The sequence below is a fragment of the Gnatocerus cornutus genome, chromosome 4, assembly GCF_029298725.1.
Source record: "Gnatocerus cornutus isolate USDA-ARS CGAHR chromosome 4, icGnaCorn1.1, whole genome shotgun sequence".
NCBI lineage: Eukaryota > Metazoa > Arthropoda > Insecta > Coleoptera > Tenebrionidae > Gnatocerus > Gnatocerus cornutus.
The window spans coordinates 19,123,082-19,139,802 of NC_142236.1; positions in this window are offsets into that span (position 1 = coordinate 19,123,082).

Genomic DNA, 16,721 nt, shown 5'->3' on the forward strand with positions numbered 1-16,721 from the left:
TTGACATACGCAAAATTAGATTTCTATCGCAATCCAATTTTGCTGTTTAATTAATTCACAAATAGGTAGTTTCCAGAATCTTTTGTAAGAAGTCTGTTTAACTATGTTTTTTTTCGTAATTCTTTCATTTTTAGAAATAGTGGGAACTTTAAGTCGAACATTAAAATGTCGTTAAACTAAAAGGTTTTTTTAAACAATCTATTTGGAGTGGTAATATGTATAAAGACGACCGGTAAGTATGAAAAATCATTTGGATGTTAACTGTTTGGCGAATTTTGTATACTTTGTTTTCTTTACAACCTATTTCATGATGTGGCAACCTTGGTTAGATCAATCTAATGAAGAAGTTTGAAAAATTTATGTCTCTCGGGTTTTTCAAATTAATAAACAAAAATTAAAACTTTAATAACGTTTTTAAAAGAAAACATTGAAGGGATCAATAATAACAATCTCGAGCTAATACCTGGAAGAGGCACGGGTCCACCTTTTTCTACCTACTTGGAGATGTCGTAAATTTTAATTTTCGGACACAATAGCCTGTTTACAGCCTCCACATTATGAGTGCAATAAGATAATATTCGACTCTAAAAGTCAGGTACGCCATGGTAAAAGCTGGCTACTTTTTTTATACATGCATCCATGTTTATAGTTCAATTTGCGTTCACTCATTGTCGGTCGTGGAATTGAATTTAACGTTTGGAGAAAAAGTAGTATTTGTTATTTGGCAGAAAAGTGCTTGCTTTGCTGTCTCGCAATTTTGCAATTTAATTGCTCGACAAAAAGTATCACTTTTCTGGCGTATAACAAAATCGACTATTTTTAACAGTGCCCTTCCAATTATAAAAACTATCTTTTAATACAAATTAGGCATTACAAAAAAACTTTTAAAAAAAACTTTTTACTTTTAAAAATTTTCAATTTTTATCAATGGTGCTCTGAACCTGGCTGATCACAGAAACCATCGAATATATCGATTTGGCGATCTACAAAATGCAATTAATTTGATATTGTTAGATCAATTACCCACCGCAATGCCTAGATCATAATTTATAGTCATGGTCCTTGAAAAAGACAACTTTAAAGTTTTCTGAGCGTTCAATACAAACATAAAATAATTCTTTTTATTTTCTGCACTCCAGTTGTACCAATTTGTAGTTGCCAGCAGTAAACTCAGCTCATTTGACTAGAAAAATCACTAAACCGAAGAAATAAAAGAAAATAAAATTTTACAACATCTTCCATCATTTGTCCTGTCAAAATAATGTGAATGAAAGTCAGTGTGCCTGTTGTGCTCACAGAGAAGATTCTGGCGTATTGATCTTCAAGGTTTCCTGGATACTTAAGAAAAAGATTAAAAAGTTTTCTTAAAGTGCTTCTTACAGTGTATAAGAAAACAAAAATACTGATCCCCAAGATGGCGCCGGTGACGCTGTATAAAACGATCAGTGAGTTAAGTTTCCGCACGATATTCACAACAATACTGAAAAACAATGAAAGAAAAAGAACAACAAAGTTGCAACACGTACAAATAAAGATAGACGTGTCTATCAACAGCAATTTTTAATTTTCGTCCAACAGCTTCTTGGTAGTTCTGCTGATAAAACAGTGTGTTGTCACTGTCGAACCCATCATCAATTCCCTTCAAAAAATTGATTAGTAAATAAAATTGTAAACGTAGCACACCCAAGATGTAATTGGTCATGTAAAACACAGCTGGTGTCATTAAAATTGTCGGTATATATCCAACTCTGAACGTCCATGATAAAACTGACTCCCACTGTGGGAAAAACTCTTCAAAGATGGCGATAGGAAAAAACATATCGGCGTCTCCGTCCACCGGCTGCGAGTACGTAAATCCACAAAACAACATCAAAATTGTGTTCACCATTGTGTAAGTGTTGAAATAAAGAGCTTCTAAGCGAATTCTTTTTCGGGTGGCAACACTGACTGCGTTCATATCCCAGTATTCAAGATTGCTGGCTATGCTTTGGTACAAATTTGCCACCAGCGTCATCGTAGCAACAGTAACAAGAACCTAGAAACAAAATACAAAGAAATAACTTCGAATGGTACTTACAAAAATATAGCAGCCGTAACTTGGCAGGTACTTAATAAAGTACCAGAAGTCAAATTTTAGCAAAAATAGAACTGTTTGGACAAGCAACAACACAGCCATGGTGATGACAACAATTCCTGTTGCGATTTTTATAAAGATGTTTTGAAACACATCCAGATAGAGGAGGCGGAGCAGCCAGAGATGGTCATCTGAAATTAGAGAGGTTAAAGTCGTGCTGTGGTAAAAACCGTACCTTTTTTGGAGAAGGAAACGACTCTTGGGGCTCCATCAACGTGCATCTTTGCATACAACTAAATAAATTTTTTAGTTGCCGTCGATTGTTCGGAATTGTCATTGTAATGTTGTTATGGAAACTAATCACATAAAAATTAAATAATCGATCCATAATTGTATTGTGTAAAAATCGTTAAGATTAACTTTTAATCTGTTGGGGTAAGATCAATCGGAATTTATGTAGACTAGTTAAGAATTCTCAGCCTCTATTGAATAGAATCATAGATCAATTTTAACTGAATTTAAGCAATGATAACTTTGATATGTACAAAGTACTTTTTATTATCGAAATCTGTGCAAATTTAAACTTAGTCCACATATACAGGGTCCGGCATCATTATTGTCCACCCTCAAAATTGTCTTTAATTTAAAAGATAAAATTTTGAAAATTTGGGTACACTCATAGTTTACAAAGCTCTAGAAATTGATGTACAAATTTGTTTGTGCGCCTCCGTCATTTTTCATGAGATTTGTGACACTCATTTGCGACAAGAAAATCACCTTTTGAATGCCTAGGCAGTCAAACGTGACATTTCGAATAGTTGGTTTTATTTTGCAAGTTGGCATCGCAGCATAAATGTCAATTGTGTCAATTTGTGTGCCGAGTAAGAGGCTAATGAGCTTCTAAAAGATAAAGATAAATTAATTAAGTAAAGATACCACAAAAATTTTCTGAAACACATTTGAATTTAAATTAATCTGCAATCGTTTGATTTGAATGGGGTGCTACCAACCTATTTCCCAGCTGATGAAATTCCCCTAAATGAGGGCATGACATTCCAAATTCAAACCAAAAGTCAAAATAAGTAACTATTAAAAATTGTCGGCGCACAAAATTTCGTGTTTGACACGGCTAGAAAATGTTTTGGAAATGCTTGGAAATCCGAGCCCTACAGGCTACAGGCTGCAGCCCTACTCGCTCGGATTTCAATACTTTCCTTGCATTTTCAAAAGACTATTTTATAGCCTAGTGAAATAAATAACGATTGCTTTATCACTTATAGTTTTGGCTTTGCGACTCTTTAAAAACGAAATTTTTAGCTAATTGCGAGGGTTTGTAAAATCAACTGATAATTTTTTTGTTCAATAAATGTGTTAAAAATATCTCAGTTGTCATTTCAGATTTAATGCAAATTGTATTCAAAATTTGAGAAAAAAGTGGTTTTATCAAGTTAGATTCCAATTTCATTACCTCAAAATTGGGAACTACGATTACACCCATCTGTCAACATCTTGTGTCACAAATGACATCTATCCTTTGGCTCGCTTTAGATTGTAACAAAAGTCTTAATTAGTGAAATTGTCGCTTTGTCGATGTTAATTAACGATTTCTGGTGTCCATACAGTGCAACATGCCCGTATTAATCAAAATTAACCTTTATAAGAGTGAATGAAGTGACTTGTAAAATTTTGGTGTAAACGTAGTTTGCCACTGCGCTGTCAGAGTTTTGAAAACGAACTTGATAAAACAGCGTTTTTTTCGCAAATTTTAAGCACAGTTTGCATTAGATTTAAAATAAAAACTTAGTTAGTTGTATTACAGTTATGCTGAAAAAAATTGAATTTGAATTGAATTTCCGCAAAAGCACAAAAATCGCTAAAAATTATACTTTTTAGGCGTTGCGACGCCAACCAAACCGTGATAAAAAACAAATTTTTTTCGTCAGCTTCTAGAGCTTTCTCAACTATGAGCGTATGCAAATTTTCAAAATTGTAACTTTAAAATTAAGAGCGGTCGCTACCCAGCCCGCTCTTCAGATTTCGGTTTCGGCAGTGAGCTGTCACAAAAATGACCAGGCCAGAGCTTGGGTCTAATAACCGCCATAAAACAATCAGCTTAACATAATAAAATTTTCAAAGCAAATTGTAGAACTTAGAGATCACTTTCTTATTTGTTTCTTTACCATTTAAAAATACCGGATTTTTTTATAAAGTAACATGCATTTTATAAAGTAAGGCGCGTCATATATTCGAGGTATATTATACAGGGTGTTAGGTAACGTTACGGCCATAGAAAAAGGGGTGATAAAGGCAGCCGTGAAAAGTAATGTTTCGAAGTTTTTTTCGGGTTTTCTTGAACCGTTTAAGAGCTGGAAGGCTTTGAATGTGACCAGTCAGGGAACAATTTGTATAAGGTTACAAAAATTTGAATCAGAGTTACAGAAGGAAATTTTTTGTTTAATGTCAAACTGACAGTTCTAATTTTTTATCAGTGGCGTACTTATTCCATTTTTGTGGACTTTACAAATCAAGTTCGTAAAAACGAAAATGTGTTGGGTACAATAAAGGAAACATTGTTGCGTCGTTTACAATTATGTGTTCAACAAGATGGTGGCCATTTTGAACATCTAGTGTAGTGTTGCTTTATTGTCTCTTTTTTGAATAAAATTGCGTTGTTTTTCCCTTTTCTTGACGCCACTGATTTCAAACTTCAAATGTGACGGGAAAGTGACAAATTATTCGTTTGGTCCAAAAGCTACTTGGATTTCTGTAAAATTGAAAAATTATTTGACGCCATTCTATTGGTCAACTTTAAAGCCTTGTAGCTTTTTAACTAAAACAAAAAAAATAAAATTAATTGCGGATTCCGAGACAGTTTGCCTTCCTTAATTACCCATTAGTCTATGGCCGTAACGTTACCTAACACCCTGTATATTTAATAATGAAAATGTGATCAAAACCGCGACTAACTGATTGAAGTAACATGAGGGCACAAAATTGGCTAATTTATATTTTTACGTTAAAAAAAATCCAAAATAAGTTGGAAAACAAATATGCGCCTTTTGTTCAAATGCTTACGAATTATGGTTGATTAAGTTCCAGAATATAACGCTTTTTTATCACTGTTTTAAATTTGAGAAAAAACGCTAGATTTCAATATCATGACGAAACAAATTTAGATTTATTCCAAATTTCACAAATCACTTCATTTATTCGTCGAGGTCATTTGCATTTGAGTATCTGTATCTAAAGCGAACTACAGAATCGTTTGGTGTATGCGTTTCCAATTTTGACTAATTTGATAAAAAAGCATTTTTCCTTGAATTTTAAAAACAATTTGAATGAAATCTGAAATGACAACTGAGATATGTTTAACACCTTTATATGCAAGGTGGGGTAGAGGACATAGTGGGAAACTTGACAATCAATTAGTCACGCATTCTAAAATAATAAAAATTAACAAAAAATTTTTACTAAATATCATAGACTAGATAGATTACAATAAAAAACTTACGCCATGTGAGCATTATTTTGAAAAATGGGATTGGGTGTTTGGTTCTACTATGCCTCAAAAACTTACAAACTACATTTTTAAAGCGTCGCGACGACAAAATTATTGGTGATAAAAAACAAATTTTTGCTTCCGGTTCTGTATAATAAATGCATAGGAACGTGAAATAGGTAGTTGTTCCTAGGACAGAAATCCTTATTAATATAAAAGGTTTTTTTTAACCTTTTTCCTGTGGTCCAATAATGCAGTGCAAAGATGAAAATACAGTTCTATTATTTTCCTCTTGCCATTTACAAGAAAGAGCTGTTACTTTATAGTTGCACCACGTTCGTCTGAGCCACCATAAAATCATAAACATTTGCGGGCGACCGCAACGGGACAGCTCGTGGTATTTTCAGATTTACGATGACGACCAGACAGCTGGCCTGTTTGGGGATGATTCTTATATTGCAGGGTGCTTTGGTAAATAAAGATCAGGTAGATGTTTTAAATATTTGCAGATTGGGTTGTAATAAAAATTCTGTATTATACAAATGAAAATTTAATCCTCCACCTCGCTTTCGCTATCGTCACGTTCATCGTTTACATGTACAATAATTTCAGGAAGTTGTGCTTTTGACAAATAACTATTTTCTATATTAACAACATGGTTGCATTACCTTGAATAAATTTGGAGCAGTTGAGTAAAGAGTTGGCTTTAAGCTTCTAACATGATACGGTAGCTTTATTATAGAAACCTAAAATCGTTTGTTTTTCATCTAATGGGGATTATTTTTCTCTGCCTTAAAGAAAACGTAAAGAGTATAGTATAGTTGTTATTCATGACATTTGCTGTGAAAAATATTGGTTTCAAAGGATTTCAAAGTTAAGATCGTGCAAGTGTCATACAAAATGTAGGTCTCAAATAGTAACCGTCACAAGTAATTTTTCTGCCTAGGCAGACAAAGTGTTTCCATGTCAACAAGCGCTTTTCATTACTTAAGGGTCTACGAGCCTGCCCGAAAATTTCTGTTTGAAAAGTATGCAACTTTAACAACACCTTTGAATGACAGCTGCCAAAAGGGATTACCGAGGATTTGGTAATGAGCGGATCATAAACTTTATGGAAACGGGCGCTTGACCTACACATTTCCTAAGAAACCCACCGGTTGGAACAATAAATTCGTGTTGGACCAAAGATGAGTTTAAATATCAGGATTTGAGTTTCACTGCGTTTTGAGCTCGTGAAATTTCTGGTTCTAGTAGGTAAAAATTTTACGGGAGTAATTTTTTTTTTCAATTAATGGAAAATGTATGTATAAAATCCGCAAATTTCCAGTTTCCATAGTACGTAATGGCAGAATGTTTTTTAATTGAAAAATGTAATTTTCGTAAATGTAGTCCGAAATTTTATTATTTTTATTTGAGAAAAACGGATTAAATTTTTTTTAACCAAACCTTTTACCTGACACATGAGTTTTTGGGCCTTTTTTACTTTGTTGTTTTCTGTGATTTAAAATTAATGTTATTATGCAAAAAACTATTTTTTAAAAACCTGTATCCACTTGTGTCTTTAATTGTACGAATTTTACATAAAAATCCTCATCTCTAATAAGCTACCTGCTACCGGTGGATTTTACACTTAACCAATAAGACAATTTGCTTTCAAAAATGTTTTGCTTTAAAAAATCCCGAGATTAACACCATAATTTCCATTTCAAGAAAATATTGCAAATCCCTAAACTCCAATCATCCAAAAGCAATTAAAAACGAATTTGAGTTTCTTAGCTTACCTACTTAGAAAAAGACATTTAGAGGGTGATAGCCCCACTTCTTTATCCCACTACAACAACAAATAAAGGGATGAAAGCCCTATGTATAAATATCTTGAAAAAAAAAATTTTAATTCTTTCAGTCTGTGAACACTTGTGTTTTTGACTGTGCTCGACTTCTGAATCAATTTACTTTTCTAAATCTCTTTAGTGAGTTTTGTTGGTCAAAGTGGGTGATTTGGTTGTATCAGAATTGCTGTTTATTACAGATATAGAGAGTGTTTATCGTTGCTGGCAAATTTTTGTTTTTTAGATTAGATTATTATTTGCTTTTAATTATTTTATTTTACAATGGCGAACAGTTCAATAAATCATGTAAGCACATCAGTTAAACGAAAAAGTAGAAAGCAAAATTTTTCTCTCAGTGGTCGTAGAATTGTAGATATTAATCATTTGTTTAATACTATAAAACATTTAAAACACGATCAATTTAATTGCAATTTTCAGAACTTTGATATAATTGCGGAAAAACGAATAGGTTTAAAAAGTATATTTACGTATAAGTGTAACATGAGTAGAATTGTAGATACTTTCAGTTCAGAACCAGAAAATGCTAGATGTGAAATTAATGAATCTATTGTTTGCGGAAATGTTGCTGTAGGTGGGGGTCATGCGCAATTAACTGAATTTTGTGCCGCTTTAGATATTCCACAAATGAGTTCTAAAAAATACGTTAACACGGAAAGAAAAGTTTTTGAAAAAACGCAAACATTGGCTATTGATGAAATGCTATCTGCTGGACAAGAAGAAAGTAAATTAGCGGTGGAATTAGGTGGTATTGATGCTGATGGGGTACCTTTTATTACTGTAATTGTTGATGGAGCATGGTCCAAGCGTTCTTATAAGTCTAATTATAATGCTTTATCGGGAGTTGGATGTGTAATCGGTGCGAGAACCAAAAAAATTTTATATGTGGCTGTTAAAAATAAATTATGCAAGTTTTGTAAACGATTCAAGACTGATAAGAAATCAGTGCCCCGCCATAAATGTTTTGCAAATTGGAAAAAATCATCCACATCAATGGAGGCAGGTGTTATTTTAGAGGCTTTTAAAAAGTCTGTTCAGATGCATAATTTAAGATTTAAATTTATTATCGGTGATGGAGACAGTAGTGTGTATAAGAAAATTCAAGCAGCAAGACCATATGGACCAACATATTTTATTCAAAAAATTGAGTGTAGAAATCATGTTTTAAGAAATTATTGTACAAAATTGCGCGAAATTTCAAAAATTCCCAGAACAGACCTTCAAGTTAGAAAATTTTTGCGAACAAATATACTTAAATTTAGAACAGCTGTAGTAAGTGCGATTAGATACAGAAAAAATGAAAATTTGCCGTTCTCAGAAAAAATCGAAAATTTAAAACGAGACATTCATAATGGACCTGCTCATATATTCGGTGATCACAGTAAATGCGCAACTTATTTTTGTAATTAAAGTTGGAAATACCACAAATTTGATTGAGTATAATAATTTTAAAAATAGTTCTCTCTACGATATGTTTTTACCTGCGTTAAATAGAGTCGCGAATTTGTCAGTTAGTTTGCTTTACGACGTGGATAATAACATAGTGGAATGTTTCAATTCTGTCGTTAATAAATTTGTAGGTGGGAAACGAATTTTTCTCTTGCCGGGTCTTACCAAGGGAGATGTTATGCGGCAGCATTGAATTTTAATAGTGATCATACTTTTGTATATAAATTTTTAAAAAACAATGCGGGATTTGATACTCCGGGAATGTACGTTAATAAAAATTTCGGGAACAGAAATTAAAACAAAAGAAGAAAAGACATGGTAGAAAAATTAATGTTAGATTACAAAGTGCAGATTCGGATTATGGTGCGTGTAACAAAAACTCAGAATCCAACGAAGTAGTTCCGGACATATTATTGGAGGAGTACGAAACAAGAAAAAATATATTTTTAAATAAGCTGTCATTGGCCAATGGTTTAGATATTGAAAGAAAAACAGTTCGGCAGCGGAATAGCGATGAATGGAACAAAGAACGGCAAATTAGATTGACAGCGAGTAATTTCGGAAAAATTTGTAAAATGAGAGACGGAACAGACACGTCAAACACGGTAAAGTCATTGTTATATGGTTCTGGTTTGAGGTCAAAAATACTACCGAATGCATTACAATACGGAGTTGATAATGAAGAAAAAGCCACAAATAAATTTATGGAAATCACGGGTTTAAAAGTTCAAAATTGCGGTTTGTTTATAGACGATGATAAAAAATTGCAGTAGGCCTATTGAGGAGTGCACTTAAAAAAAAACGCGCCGTCTCTCGGTACCCCAAGGGTGGTGTGGAAAACAGTGAATTATATTACAGTTTAAAAATATTATTTCTCAATTCACTTGCTACAAGTGTCGATGTTTGTTGCCGAGAGCGGCCAGTTGGGTCTTTACCTGCTTTTACCCGATAGCAGTTTATTACAATTGGGCGGAACGTCAGTGACCCCCTAGTGAGCGGTCGTAAATAATGAGATTTGCATAAGATGATTTGCGTTAGTTGTACTGTTGGTTGCCTATTTTTGATTTGTTTTTTTATTAATAACTTCAAAATTATAGCATAATGACAAAAGCAAAAATGTCACCTCCATAGAGGTTTTAATTCTCCACATGTTGGTATTTTTTTAACTTCGTAGGTTGCTTTATATTCCTTAAAAACGAAAAATGGGAATTTCAGTTTTTAATTAATTAAAGTCAAATTTTTCACTTTTTCAAAATTCGAAGATGTCACCTCCATAGCTCTACCTGAGACGCATACATACAGAGGTCGAGCGATTTTTCAAAGTCCAAAATGCGCTTCAAAAACGAAAAATCGTAAGCCATATACCGGGTATATGCGTAGCGTAGAGCCTTAAGGGTCTACGAGCCTGCCCGAAAATTTCGTGTTTGAAAAGTATGCAACTTTAACAACAGCTTTGATTGACAGCTGCCAAAAGGGATTACTGAGGATTTGCTAATGAGAGGATCATAAACTTTATGGAAACGGTCGCTTGACCTGCACATTTCCTAAGAAACCCAGCGGTTGGAACAATAAATTCGTGTTGGACCAAAGATGAGTTAAAAATATTAGGATTTGAGTTTCTCTGCGTTTTGAGTCCGTCAAATTTCTGGTTCTAGTAGGCAAAAATTTTATGGGCGTAATTTTTTTTTAATTAATGAAAAATGTATGTATAAAATAGTACGTAATGGAAGAAAGTTTTTTTAATTGAAAAATGTAATTTTAGTAAATGTGGTCCGAAATTTTTCCTCACTGGTCGCCGGGGAAATTTTAAAATTACTTATTATTCTATAAAACGCATTTAAAAAAAACGCATTTAATGTTTTGTAACCAAACTTTTTACCTGACACCTTTTTTACTTTTTTTGTTTTCTGTGATTTCAAAATTAACTATTCATAATAATACATCCCGCTAGTCAATAGAAATACTTCCCTTATTGATTTTTAACAATTTTAACATTTTAAATTATCATTTCTATGTTTCTATATTGGTTAATTTTTGGTTAATATTTTTTAAGCCAGAGCCACTCAGAAAAAGCAAAATTGGCTTTTAATGTTATTATGCAAAAAACAATTTTTTTAAAAACCTGTATCCACTTGTGTCTTTACTTATACGAATTTTACATAAAAATCTTCGTCTCTAATAAGCTAATCATTACTTGCTACCGGTGGATTTTATACGTTACCAATAAGACGTTTTGTTTTGAAAAATGTCGAAGCTAACACCATAATTTTCATTTCAAGAAAAAATCGTAAAACCCAAAACTTCAAATCATCCAATAGCAATTAAAAATGTGTTTCGGAAAACTTATAAATAAATATCTTGAAAAAAATATTTAAATTCTTGCAATCTTTGGATACTTGTTTTTGACTGTCCTCGACTTGTAAATTCCTCGACTTGTAAATCAATGTTCTTTTTTAAATTTCTAGAGTTTTGTCGATTAAAGTTGGTCAGTAGCTTTTATCAAACTTGCTGTTTATTACAGAGAGAGAGAGAGAGTGTTTATCGTTGATGGCCAATTTTTGTTCTTTAGATTAGATTATTATTTGCTTTTAATTATTTTAATTTACAATGGCAAACGGTTCAAAAAATCATGTAAGTACATCAGTTAACCACAAAAGTAGGAAGCAAATTGCAAAACGGTTCTTGATAAAATACAGTGTATTCTCAAACAACAAATTTCGTCAAAAAATGCAGTTTAATCATCGTTCTGATGATGGTAAGCATTACTATCCAAATGCGCGTCAGAAGTTTTTGACGAAATTTGGTGTTTGGGAATAAATTGTGTTTTTGATAATTTTTGTCAACACCAAGATTTGGTTATGAAAAATGTTAGGAATAGTTCCAAAAGTGAAAATGTAAATACCGGTTTTAAGTCAGAGCTATCACATTTTATACTTGCGGAAAAATGGTCTTTTAGTTTAGAACTATTTGCAATTTTGCATAAGCTAAAGTAAAAATTCGCGATGCATTAGAAAAGTAATTTTTACGTTATTGAGTTTTGAAAAATAACTTCTTACTATCCTTACTGATAAAACAGCATTTTTTCCACAATTTTAACCACAATTTGCGTACAATCAAAAAAGACAATTGAAATATTTTTAACACATTTATATTAAAAAATATATATATTGAATGATTCCAAAAACCCTCACAAATAGATAACAATTACACTTTTAAGGCGTCGCGACGCCAAAACTATCGGTAATAAAGAACAAGTTTTTGCGTCATCTCCTAGAGCTTCTTTGACTATCGATTAGCGTATGTAAATTATTAAAATTTTACGTCTAAGACAATTTTGAGAGTGACCACAAATATTGCCGCACCCTGTATCAAAGATACAAAAATATTAATTCTCAATACACTTGCTACAAGTGTCTTCGATGTTTGTTGCCGAGAGCGGCCAGATGGGACTTTACCTGCTTTTATCCGATAGCAGTTTATTACAATTGGGCGGAACGTCAGTGACAGATTTGAAGAAGATGATTTGCCTTAGTTGTACTGTTAGTTGCCTATTTTTGATTTGTTTTTTTATTAATAACTTCAAAATTATAGCATAATGACAAAAACAAAAATGTCACCTCCATAGAGGTTTTAATTCTCCACATGTTGGTATTTTTTTAACGCTTCATATTCCTTAAAAACGAAAAATGGGAATTTCAGTTTTTAATTAATTAAAGTCAAATTTTTCACTTTTTCAAAATTCGAAGATGTCACCTCCATAGCTCTACTTGAGACGCATACATACAGAGGTTGAGCGATTTTTCAAAGTCCAAAATACGCTTCAAAAACGAAAAATCGAAAGCCATATACCAGGTATATGCGTAGCGTAGAGCCTTAAACAAAATTGCCAACTTTACTGTCTAAAAACGACTAAAAAATAGTGACTTTTTGTGACGTTTGGAAAAAAAAACAATTTTTTCGCTCAATAGGGTCCAATTGTGGAGGCCTCAAACTTTGAGCTACTTGAAAAAGTTGGTTTAAATTTTGACTTTATGTTTTTTAAGATTAAAAGATCCAATTGTTTTTTCGTTTGCAAATTGTAATATTTTAGCTTCTTTGATGATTTTTAACTATACAAGTGTCCTAGAACTCATGACCCAGAGATCAAAAAGAGGTGCCGACAGCAATACAGATAATAAATTTCAAAACAAAAAATGATTAAGTTTAATAGTATTTGAGAAAGAATACAAAATTAACAACCAATCCCGAAAGCTTATTCTAGAAGTGGAGAAAAAGACCATCCCAATTTCCTAGGCAACTAACTCGATTATTTTTTGAGCTAAAAAAATTTGATTCAAAATTTTGGTTCAGAATTGTTGCCTCCATAAGCCTTTTTTCTCTGGGTTTTGAGTTCTGGGACAGCCTGTATTTAGGTATAGCAGCTGTCAAGATAATGTGGCGCTGACCTGCTCAGATGACTTGACTTTTAAGGGTTTTTACGACGGTGCGGTTGGGGGCCCATAAATTTAGGTATTTATTTCTACTGGTTTAAGCTGTCAAAAATACATTAAATTGTTAGGATCGCATTTGCTAAATTCAAAATTAAGAGGATTCATATCAGATTAATTTTATTTTTTGTACCAATAAAAAATATGTAAAAATCAACAACAAATTACGAGATAATTTATTAACTAATTAAATATATACAATTTATTAACTAACAAATAGACAAATTAATCAAATTCCATTTCACTGGAATCATCGTCGTCATTTAAACTAATTATTAATTCTTGATGATGATTTTTTCTATAATTATCTTCAATTTTTATTACATGCGCAACACTGTTTTTCCAGCTAGAAACGCTGATTTTGTGCTCTTCTCGATAAATTAAATCAATCGCTTCTTTGCTAAATTTGGGCGCTGTATTATTTCGCCGGATGTGTGCCTTCAACTCCGACGAAATCAGTTCAATAGGATTGAACACACAATGATATGGAGGCACCCTTAAAACGGAGTGTCCATGTCTCTTTGCAAGCTCGTCAATATGGTATGATTTGCTATATGTTTTGGTGCGAAGAACTTCGATTAATTCTGACTTTCTGTAATTTTCTTCGAAGTAGACGTCGTTTTCATGCAAAAAATCCTGGAATTAATCTTTTCGGCTAGAATTATTCGGGATTTTTCGTAATTGTAGCGAATGATAGCTAGCATTATCCATCACAATAATACTGTTTGGTGGAAGGTGAAGAATCAGTTTTGTTTCAAACCACTCATTAAAAATATTTGCAGACATATTTTCGTGGTAATCAATGTTGGTCGCAGCTAACAGTAAGGCATCTTCATGCAGCCGGTATTAGCTATAATAATTCCGACGTCGACCGTATTTTTTCCAGTAATTTTTGTAATACCACGGATCAAAATACTTAATATAATACTTATAATAACTTAAAACGTAACCGAAAATTATTACTCATACGATTCAAAATAACAAGACGACGAAAACGCGTTTTCTTATTAGAAAATCAATAGTATTTATAAAAATAACACTACTCCTAATTGCGAACCCCTAAGCAGTGTTTGAGTGACAACCCAGGCCTCAAGAGCCCCACAAACCTCGTTCTTGCACGACGGTTTTGAACGACGATTTCGACGCTTGGAACGAACGGTCGGAAAAACTGAGGTCTGTGGGTAAAATTGTCGGTTCAACACGACGGTTTTTGCCCACAGACCTCGGTTTTTCCGATCGTTTCGTTCCAACCGTCGAAACCGTCGTTCAAAACCGTCGTGCAAGAACGAGGTTTGTGGGGCCCTTTAGGGGGAGACCGTAATTCGCGCATCCTGTATTTTTAAAATATAAAATTTCTGTACTTGATTCAAACAGCTTGTTTGTGCTATGGTCAGATGGTTGGGTCCCCAAATGGTGTAATCTGTGGTAATGAGGGTACAGTCGTAAATCTACCCTCAAGACGTAAGTTGTAAATCTTATTTCGATACGAGATTCAAAAACGTGTAATCGTTCTGGGAAGATAACTAAATCATTTTTTATGTAATTTAAGATTTTTTTTTATCAATGTCATCACAAGTTTATTCTCTACAATTTGGTCGAAGAAAAAACTTGGTATTTTGAACATTTTATGGAATGGTCTGAAAATTCCGAATTATTAAACCATTATAACTTGCCGATTTTTTTTTATTATTTTTTTGTTTCGGCCAATCGTTACAGAATTGTATTACAAACAGATGAGTTTTTGAACGAGATTGATACCTATGAAACTCTAAGTCTGAAAACTTCCCAGAACTTTACATGGGATTCCCCATAAGAGAAAAACGTTGAACATGGCCTTAAAAACGCTCAGTTTGTCGTTCTTAAAGAGCAAAAGGTGGAACAAAATGGTTTTCACCAACATGAAATACACAGATTTGGTGCTTCTGTATGGGGAAGCTTTGCGGCAAAGCGTCTGTACAGTGCCCGTGTCCCAATGGCTAAATGTGCACTCTGAAAACAAGTGGCTAGGTAGAAATGAACCAGTGTTGTGACCCCCTCGTTCGCCAGACTAAAATTCCTGCGATTTTTTCTTGTGGTTACATATGAAAATGTTGGTGTGCGCGAACCCGGGAATTCAGTGGAAGAATTAAGTGAACCCAGCGATAATTGTGAGAACATAAACTTGAATGGCCTGGAGAATTCAGGCATGCATTGATCACTGTGAAAGACGGCATTTTGAGCAATTTTGATAAACAAATTCGACACTCCTATTCAATTGGGTTATTGTGAATTCATTACATTTTTTTTCCTACAAACAAATGAGCGGCGAAGTATCACCTGATGTAACCGTAACTATTCGTTTTTATGAAGCAATGGTTTTTGTCGCGTAGATGAAGGTTAGTATCCTTAATATAGACGAGTAACGGTTTTCACAGCAAATTTTTATTGATTTTTAATTCGAAAACGAAAGCAATTTGGATTTTTTTTATTATGAAAAGTTATTCCATATGGTGAGTTCTATTACCAATTTAATTTTGCGCACTAATTTCCATGAGACCATGTAGAATAAAAGTGTGAAATAGCACTATCCTCATCTGAGTAAATTTGGAGAACAGACTAGTTGATCGACTGTAATGAATCATTAAGTAAATTATAATTATATTTTCTAAAATTGTACGCTGATGATGATATTCATGGCAATTTCTTGTAGCGAACTTTGGAAACTGACACTTCAGTATCAAGGACATTGGATTCATTGGATTTTCTCTATTTTATGCCATACTTTATTTTGCTATTTTTACTTTTTTTTTATTTTTGAAACATTAATCAATTTTTATACCAGTATCTACTGATTTTTTCTTTCTTATTTTGTAATTCTCTAGCATTCTTTATTTAATTATTAATTTTTGTCCTATATCCATTGAATTTCTTCAATTCTAAACCATTCTTCAATTTTCAATAACATTTTTCTAAACAAAAAGAAAACTCTCGAGTTTTTCTTGATTGTGTACTTTATCTGCTATACTTATTTGCATTAGATAATTTTTTTGAGATTTGTTGTTTTTAATTTTAAGCATTGTCGATACTAGTACTAATTTTAATTTTATTACTATAAACAGAATTTTAAAAAACCAACCATAAAAGCGGTCCTAAAATGCCGAATTTGGATCACACAACTTTCATTTCACACGAGTAAGAATGGTTTAAAAAAAACTTTCCAGCTCGTATTTTAATACAAATTTATTTATTTCGAGGTATTTATTAAACAAGTTGGTTAATGAAAGCGATTATTAATTCAGCGATTTTAACTACGTTCGTGCCGTTAATAAGCAAGATTATTAATCGCCCATTAACCATTGAGTTAGTTACAAAATTTTTTCGGTGAC